This window comes from Prosopis cineraria, unplaced genomic scaffold, assembly GCF_029017545.1.
Source record: "Prosopis cineraria cultivar Desert tree isolate PC_DT_omini unplaced genomic scaffold, ASM2901754v1 PC6, whole genome shotgun sequence".
In the NCBI taxonomy this organism is placed as follows: Eukaryota; Viridiplantae; Streptophyta; class Magnoliopsida; order Fabales; family Fabaceae; genus Prosopis; species Prosopis cineraria.
This window is the reverse complement of record NW_026555337.1, coordinates 17,168,358-17,178,383: the sequence shown is the minus strand read 5'-3', so window position 1 is coordinate 17,178,383 and position 10,026 is coordinate 17,168,358.

The following is a 10,026-nucleotide window of genomic DNA, read 5'->3' as shown; positions in this document are numbered from 1 at the left end:
AAAAATGAATGACAGGTTGGGTCAATACATCCATTCAAAACAAAAAGACCCTAGACCAAAGACCCATTTATAAGTACAGGATCTTTAGCACCCTATCCCCTATAAAATTTAAACAGGAGACAACAAAAAATGTTGCAACTTCAAAAAGAGCTATGAAGCATCCAACGAACTTCTTCTGTATCTTCAACAATAAGAACCATCTGTGTGGACTTTATCTATTTCTCTTTCAAAGAGATATAGAAACTCATTGTCAGTGGGATTGATTGGATCAAATATCACCTTGCTTTTTTTTTTTGGCATAGCCCTTGATCTCCTTCTTCCCTGCAATTTTCAAGTCCTTCTATTAAAAATTAAAACAAAGGGTTAATGAGAATTTGAAGATTCAAAAATAAATCTAGCCTAGCATTGTAATACCTTTGAGTCCAGCTCAAGACAATATTGAATCAGTACAACTTTTACTTTTTCATGCCTTCTACTATATTTATTCCATGTGTCATCAGCTGTCTCATTAAGTAGAATGCATTTGATCTGATTACCCCTGGAAAAAAATGAGTTCAATAAACAAAACGATATGTTCAAAGCATCAAATACACAACATTAAAAGTTTTCACTGTTTAGAGAGACACTTTGTATCTCTAAGAACTTCAATTTTGACCTGAAACCATCTTGTCTCTCATATAGCTTGTATTTCTTAATCTCATCAATGATTCCAATTACATATGAAATCAAATTATTCATACGGACTAACAATTGCTATGAAACGTTTGAACAAACAAGAAATTTCAACAAAATATTATACACGATCACCTCTTAAATGTCTCTTCCCAATCAGTCTCTTCAAAATTTCGAATAGAGTAATGCTTTCAAATGAGCTGTAAGGGATGTCATCCCCTTATTCATTAAGATCTTTGTTCTGTCATTGGAAAAATAATAATAATAATAACAAAACGATAGATGTAAGGGCTAAACTTTGAATAGCCATTCATCAAATCAAAATTATTAAAATAATATCTTCTTCCCTCTTGAACAATCACTTCAAACTTCTGAAATAAATGTTGATCTCGAGCTTGAATTTTAGTAAGCTATTTCGTAGAAAGGGAAACTTAAATAATCAGAATATACAAATGAAATGGCAAAGTCTTTCAACATATAAAGAAAAAAAGGATTATGAACCATAAAAGAACATGCAAATATCCAAAAACAAAATATATTTAAACCTGTCAATACATAAGAATGTAGTTTAACGTCGTTGTTTCTAGTGGGTCCGAAAGCCAAATGTCTTTGTAAGCATGAGCTGCAGTGACCAATATCATAATGTGCTGACATTAGTATTTTGAAAGCGAAACCAGGCATTGAACCGAAAAGAGTAATGGGTCATGGTTTTAATGATTTAACCAATTAAACCGGCGATTAAACTAGTGACATAAAAATTAAATAAAAATAATATTTATATATAAAAATATATAAATAAATATTAATTTGCTGATGGTGCTCTCAACACCAAAGGTTAGATTCTTGGACTGCTAGAGCTGGAGGCAGAAGTTGGAGAAGAAGTAAAAGATTGAGTATGAGCCATGTAGAAGAGATCAGAGATTCGAGAAGAGAAGACAGAAGACAATTAGAGATTAGAGAAGAGAAGTCGTGAATCTAAGTGACTTAACCTAAATTTTTTTTTCTTTTTTTAATTTTTGGCTTTGATCCGGGTTGACCCGCTCCCGGGTTCCAGGTTAAATCTGGTTCTATAAAATTGCCGGATTCAATTTGGGTAAATCCAGCCCAAAAGCAAATTTAGTTCAATTATTTGAACTAAATTATTTTACTCAACAGGTGATGACCGAATCGGTCATACCGTCTCGTCCGATCCAGTTCTCACAACGCTGGCTGACATGCTAGAAAAATCAATATGTGGTCCCCAAATATTCACACCCGGTCAGAAGTTTTGTTGGATGTTGAAAATGAAGAACCAAACAATCGAAAGAAACTATTCGGCAACAAAAAGTTTTTACGCCTTTTCTCCACTTTCTTTCCTATCTCCAATCAAGAATAGTAACAGAAATTTCGCGCCAAAGATTGAAGAAACCTTCGAAAATCTGAGAGGTTGAGAACCAAAGTATTTATTTTCCTTACACCGCAAGACTTCTTCTCACAACACTGACTGCACGTCACGTTTCGGCTACACAATAAGCAGGTTCACTTCCCTTTTTCTTTTTCAATGCTCTAACGTGGCATTTCACCGGAGACAATTCAATAAAGCAAATCGTTTTCGAATGTGGACGTGTACAAGAGATAATTATTTAATAAACAATTAATAAGGTAAAATAACAATAAAATTTTTTAAATTATATAAATGATAATCTGATTTATTTGAAATGTCATAATTTTATTAAAATCTCTTGAGACTTTTTTGTCATTAATAAATTTATATAAATGACTAAATTGCCCTTATAGTAATATTAGGAATTTGGCATATGAATTTGTAATTTGTTATTACATTATCGCAAATATAAAAAGTAAAGTTATGATTATTTAAATAAAATTTGTAATCATTACCTATTATTTCTAACACTTTCACTGAAGTCCTTTAGATTTTTCTATCATTAATGAATTTATATAAATAATAAAATTGTTCTTGTAGCAATATCAAGAATTTAATATACAAAATTGTAATTTTTTGTGGCATTGTTGTGAATATAAGAATAAAAATTATGATTATTTTAAAAAAACTTGTCATCATTACTTCTAACATTTGTAACAACGTAGACTTTTATTTTCAATAAGAGTAATTTAGTCATTTATATAAATTTATTAATGACAGAAAAGTTTTTAGGGACTTCAATTGAATGAATTATAGTATTTTGAGGGACCAAATTATTATTTATATAACTCAAAAGGATTTTATTATTATTTTTCTATTAATAAATATTTAACATTGTGGTTACTGAAGGAAAATACTCATTACATATATTAATTTTTTTTACAAGGGAAAAATTTATTAAAAAATACTTATGAAATAGCTAACTTCAACATTTATTCATGAGTCATGACATATTATACAATTATTAAATATTAAAAAATTAATCATTTAGTTCTTATAGTCTTAACTTAGTTGTAACTTAATTTTTCAACTTTGACTCATTATAACTCAATCCTTGAAGTCTTGATTCAATTGTAACTTAGTCCCTAAACTTTTTCTCTTACAATTCAATCCTTATATTTTTAATCATTTAAAAATTTAACATGATTAATTTTCCCTAAATATTAAAACAAATATTACTTCAGGGGCACAAGGGAATTCATCCTTTGATTTATTATGGTTGTTGATGAAAGAGATTAAGTATAATTATGAAACTACAATTAAATTATTTCCATCTCCCGAAAATATTCTACAATCACATCAGTTATAATAAAATGACATTATGAAATAAATTTCTATATTAAAAATGTTTATGTGTAATCCAATCCTCTCAATTGGCTCATGCCAATTCTGTTTTTTTTTTAAGGGGAAAAAAAGAAAATGTCACTTTTACTTTACTTTGAAAATGAAAATCTTGAATTTTCAACTTATTACTCAATTTTGTCAGGTTAACTCTGTGAAACTTTAATTTCATCAACAAGTATATTATTTCCATATTCCAAAAATTATTTTTAAAAACAACTTCGTTTTAGTGAGAAAATCTAAAAAGATGAATTAACTAATTAATTTTTACAAATCTGTTTTTTGACAATTCATCCAATTAACTCAATTGACTGAGATCAAATTCATGCAATTGATAACAAACAAAAAAGAAAAAAATAAAATAAAATGACATTTTGAATGAACTTTTAAATTTAAAATGTTTTGATGTCAACTAATACACTCAATTGTTTCACGTCAACTCTGTTCAACGCATGGGATGTGACTCCAGTTTCTGTGAAGATATGAATAAAGCTTCTGTTAAAAAAATTATTAAAAATAAAAAATGTCAAAATAAAGAAAAGTATGAGAATGGGATTGAGAGGATTTCTTATAGGATTAAAGACTAAGGTTCAATTTTGTTCCTGTATTTATTTTTTAAGAGCGTTGGGCATCTTATACTTTCAAGTGGGATAATTTTACTTCTGAACTATTTTTTTGAGAAGGCAAAAACCCTTTTTTAATGAACCATTAATTTTTTCATTTTTTGTTGAAGTGGCATATGCATAGGACTCACGTACAGTGACATGTAAGACTTTAACTATGTCCTTTGATGCTAATTTATCCTTGAACTCTTTTTCTATAAGGGTTGAACATCCTAAAGTCTTTTTCTAGGAGCATTAGATACCCTGAAATCTTGTTAAAATAAAATTTAATGAATATATAGGAGTTTAGGGTGTGACAGTGTGTGCCCATTTTCATAGAACCATTCAAACACTCGCATGATCATCCTATCCATCCAAACCTCCATGTTCCTCGATTGAATCCATAGGCTCTCCTGGACTAATCCTGTATATATTGATCGAGCACATCTTTAATGGTAGAAACACCTAGTCAAAGGTATTCTATCACACTTCTGAACTATGGTTTTTTTCCTTTCAGACACACATGATAGAGGTGTCGTTTACTCCTATCCGCACCCTCAAAGGCAATTAGGAGTCACCAGACTGCCCGAATTACCACATGGAATAGTTCTAAATAATTGGTACACTGGATTGCTTCATAATGTTAGCCCGACTATATGGATTTTCTTTTTCATGCTACTTTACTCACTTAGGGTGAACTCCCACTTCCTATTATGATCATGCCATTTTTCACACATACCATCATATGCCAACCACATATCCATACACACACATATAAGTATATAATAGTCTACTTTTAAAACCACACTTGCAAACAGCTCATTGTGTAAGTCAAACCCATTTTTAATTCCAAAACATAAAAGTTTCAAATCATGCTATTATAAAATCATAAATCATATTATTACATTTACTTATAGATAGTTTAACTAGTTAATAAATAATGAGTCATTTGATTACCTCAACCCTTCTGTTTATAGAAAAGGGTTGCCCGTGTTACTTCCGCTTTCTTCTCTAATAATTGCTCAAGAGAGCATGTAAATCACTTCAATCTATATAGTTTAGCACTATTAAGTTAATTATCAAATTGACTACACTACAACAAATCTAACCATAGAGGACGGTTGTTTTTCACAATAAAGGACAATTGACAACAGTCCTCTATTCAACCGTCCTCTATTGCTAAGACATATAGGACGATTATAAGACGGTCCTATATTGAAGATAAATAGAGGACAATTTTTTAAATAACAATCCTATCAAATTTTGGTCAAAACTAAAAATAAATAGGCCTTAGACGATGGTTATATTACATAACCGCCCTATCTGTTATATAGAGGACAGTTATGGTAACAACCGTCCTCTATATAATAAATATAGGACAGTTATCTAATATAATCACCCTCTAATGTCATTTTTTTAATAGGGTTAGCTGCTTTTCCATCAACCCCTTGCAATATAAAAACATATATACTTAATAATACTCCAAAATAGCTCAGAGGATATACACTACTCAATTGAAAACTATAATATTTATAATTTAATTACATCAAAAGTATTGAATTTAAAATTCAATAATATAAATCAATCAATTTAAGGTAAAATACCAATCCCTAAAATATATCTAAACTATATATTAACAACTAAACTAATCTATTCCTAGACTAACTATATTTTATCACCTCATATTAGATGTGACTCACTTTTCATATGCATATTCACTCCACTCTTTGAAGACTTCATTAATTTGGGTATCATCGAAACGAGGTGTAGCATAATCTGGATAGTATTGTAATATACATAAAAATAAAGTTAGTTGATGACAATTAATATTCATTATAATATAAAAAATATATTATACAAATTATAGATATTGTGAGAGGGATTGTAGGCTACCCATGAGTGATGATGTCTGTAGCATACCTTATCACACAGTGGCCACAATCATGACTGTTGTCAATTTATCAAGAGCACTACATGAAGAAAACTATAAATATATATATTATTGACATTAAAAAATGAAAACAATTGAGTAATTGGTAGTAATTTAAATATACTTATATTACATTCCATTCAATGGCATCCTTGTATTCCTTGAATGATCTCTTGTTTGGAAGATTTGTATCGATGCAATATAGCACAATAGCCCTAATATACGAAAGACAAACATGTTAGAAATGTAGAATTTTAGAAACAAATAAAATATTAGCTACTAAATATACTTGCCTATTAAATAACTCTATCATATTCGATCAATTAGTTAGATCCCCACTATGAGGAGTTGAATCCAAATAGTACACCTTTGGAGCTTTAGGATCTACTGGCTCAATCATAATAAGCATCCAGTGTCCCTTAGGAGAATTGGATGATATATGTTATAATTGAAATTTGAGAAAGACAATAAAATGCAATCAAGGTTTTAGAAAACCAAGTAACTAACCCATTAATATAAGGAATAAAAACAATATCCCTTTTGAAGCCGGTCTTTCCTTAAAGTATGTGGTCAATGTTTGAGATTTCTACTATAAACACTTATCATTCTAACCACCTTTAAAACTTGGAAACTCATGGGGATTGACAAACACGAACCTTGATCCCAAGTTACCAGGAATGATGAAGGTATCATATAAGTACTTGAATGAAGAAATTGACAGAAGTAAATATGAATAAAAAAAACATCTAGATATAAGAATAGGAAGAGTAATTAAGTACCTTATATAAATGTTCACTGGGCTATGGATGACCTCATTACGTGTCAGGATGGTATTGACGATGTCAAAGTCAATAATCTCACTAACCTCTTTTCGATACATGTCATCATTTGGTAGTACAAACTATGCCACCGTGTTCTTGGCCAATTGCACATACTTTGCCAACATATTTTGATTTATCTTTGGCAAAGGAGGAGCAACATCCACTGATGCTAGCATGGAGGTTGATTATTTCTCGATCTTTGGTAGCTAACCTAATTGTTTAGGGGGTCATTCCCCTTAGACTGAGTGCCAATTAACATCAATTATTAGATTTTGAATTTTAATTGACTGTAACTTGAATTTGAATTAAGATAGTGCAAATTAATGGCATACCTATGGTGGAGTTTCTTCTGCTCCTAATCAGATAAGATGCTTGGGCCATAAAATATAAGAGCCAACCACATCTGCTATAATTTTTAACTCATAGTTTTGTTTGAGTAGTTTGTAATTAGCATCATTAGGCTTGATAATTAGCCCTTTGACTCACCCTTCGGGCACGGGCTCATTGTGAACTTGTTGCCTTGGAACATTATACATTTTTCCCATGGCAACTCTATGTCTACTTGGGCTATTAGCCCGGAACGAACACTTGGCCTTACCTTGAACATAAAAAAAATATAAGTTAATAGGGAAATAATAATTGTGGACTGCACTTAAGAAAGTAAAATAATTTAAATACCTCAGGGAGGTGATGAGGAGAAGGTTGAAGCACGGTGCAATTATCTTTTTGAGTATAGACAAGCTCTGAGGTTGACTTTCCAAGTCCATGGGTCATCATTATTATTACTATAAATTCTTCTTGTTGCGCTACTCGTGCTTTCAATACCTCAAGCTCAGCATCGACATCCTTTTTTGGAGCCTTCTTTTCACCCACAATTTATTTTCTGGTGACACCTATGCCGACACCCCTAACACGACCAGGGTGATCCTTATTGCCTAATGTCTTCTCTAAGATATCTTCATTCTCTGAAAACTCACCTCTAGAGACTTCCTCTAAGAGGGCACTCTGTAAAAGATATATATGTTATTTAAGTAAGGAAATATTAAATTAAAATATTTAAATTATTTAAAGATTGTACTTACAACTTTTTCAACAAGTTCCTAAATATGTGAAGAAGTAATTGTGCCCTTTTTGTCTGTCTGAGCTAGAATGAAAAGCCTGGCATACGAGACGAAAGTCTCTTCTATGCCTAATCTCGTGAGCTATGCAATGAATCAAAGCAATAATAAGTTAATGACAGAAAAGATTTACATATTATTTAATATAATAAAAACTATTAAATTTAAAATATATATATATATATATATATAAACACATCTCTTCTTGCTCAATGCCTGAATAACCTACACGGGATCCTAAGTAGAGCATATCATTATTTTTAGCCCTTAAATCCCTGTTTCACTAGCTCAATGATTGTAACTTATTACTAAGATGGTTGGCAACAAATGCATTCCATTAATCTTGTCTAACAATTGCTTTCAGTGGCTCAGGAACCTCACCACTAATTCTTTCAACCAATATGGGATATTTCATTCCCATGCAGTACCAAAACTGTCATGTGCCTTAGTGGCCGAATGAAAGACATATTTCTTTCAAGTAGCGTCAATATGAAATGCTGTCTATTCAATGACACAATCAAGGCATAATTTATATGAAATGCCACCTATTCAAAAACATAATAAATTAATTAAGAATTTTAATTTTACCTCAATCAGTTCCCATATCAACTCCCTCATTGCTTCATCAACATCACGCCAATCATTAACTAATAGGCCAAGCTGTGATCGAGTCACTGTACTGATGTAACTACTAAATTTATACTTATTCTCTTTTATAGGTTGACCCTTAGGATTCCATTCAAGGGAATACTTAAGTCCGACCAACCTCCTCCTAGACATCATGTCCATCATTACTAGACCTTTCTTAATTGTTTTAGACATTTGAGCCACCTCTTTCTCATTCATGCCACTAGGAATAGAAGAAAGACCCTTATTGTTAGGACTAAAAGTGGCAATAGGAGGATTGTTCAACAAGTCTGCATGTCAATGTTAGTAGGACCAGTGTAAACTGGAGCAATGGCAGTAGGAGCTGTGTCAACTGGAGCAGTGGTAGGAAAAGTAAGGTCAATAGGGAAAGTGGCAGTAGAAGCGACTCTACGTCTCTTTGGAGCTATTTTCGAAGCCATTTACCTATCACACAAGTCACAAATAAAATCAATTGATAAAAACACAAATAGCATAAATAACTAAAGCCTACAAGCTAAGTTACAAATAAAATTAAATAGAAGCACAAATAGCATAAATAACTAAAGCATACAAACTAAGTCACAAATAAAATTAATTGATAGAAACACAAATAACTAACACATGTTTAAGTTGTCCTTTTTCTTTTCCTTATCTCCTTCTGAACCTTTTTTAACTTGGCAGCTTAGTTTAATTTCTTAGTCTTTTCTTTTATTCTTTTTTCTCTTTTTGAAATCCATATACCATCTTTGTGATTACTTCTAATATAGTTGGTTGATGGATCATCCTCAACTATAGTATCTAGCAAACTGATGGCCTCTCTAAATTCTTTATTTGACAATAACATAATCGACTAACCTAATGAAATAGGATAAATGACATAAAACACTTACCTAGCTTGTGATGTAAAAATGAAAGGCTTGGTCTTGTAACCCAACATATTTAAATTCACCTGTATGAATCCTGAATTATCATCCGTGTGAAGACCACTCTCATTATCAATCCATTTGCAACAAAAAAATCTTAAACTTACTATAGTCTAACTCCCAAATATGCTTAATAGCTCTAAAGTGTGACATTCTTGTATACATGGGATTTTTGTCTTTACTATTGGATACACACATTGCTTCACCAATCACAGTTACACTACTATTTTGCATTGTGCTTCTTTCATCTTGCTCTTTAGTATAAAATGTGAAGTCATTGATTACATAACTAGTATAAGAAAGGAGTTGTTCATTTGGGCCCCTATACAAGCATCTAACCCTTTTTGGTATTGAATTTTTGTCAGCATTATACATAGCTGCAATGTGCACCTTCAACCAATGTCCAAAGTGCTTGTTATGAATTTTTGCAATTGTAGTGTCATTTCTTCTAGGGTTGTCATTCCTAAGTTTAGCATTGTGCTTGTCAACATACTGGAGAATTTCATCTGAGTTATGCAATATGAAAAGGTGTGCTTGCTCCTAATGGTTTTGTGAAATAGTGATTAATT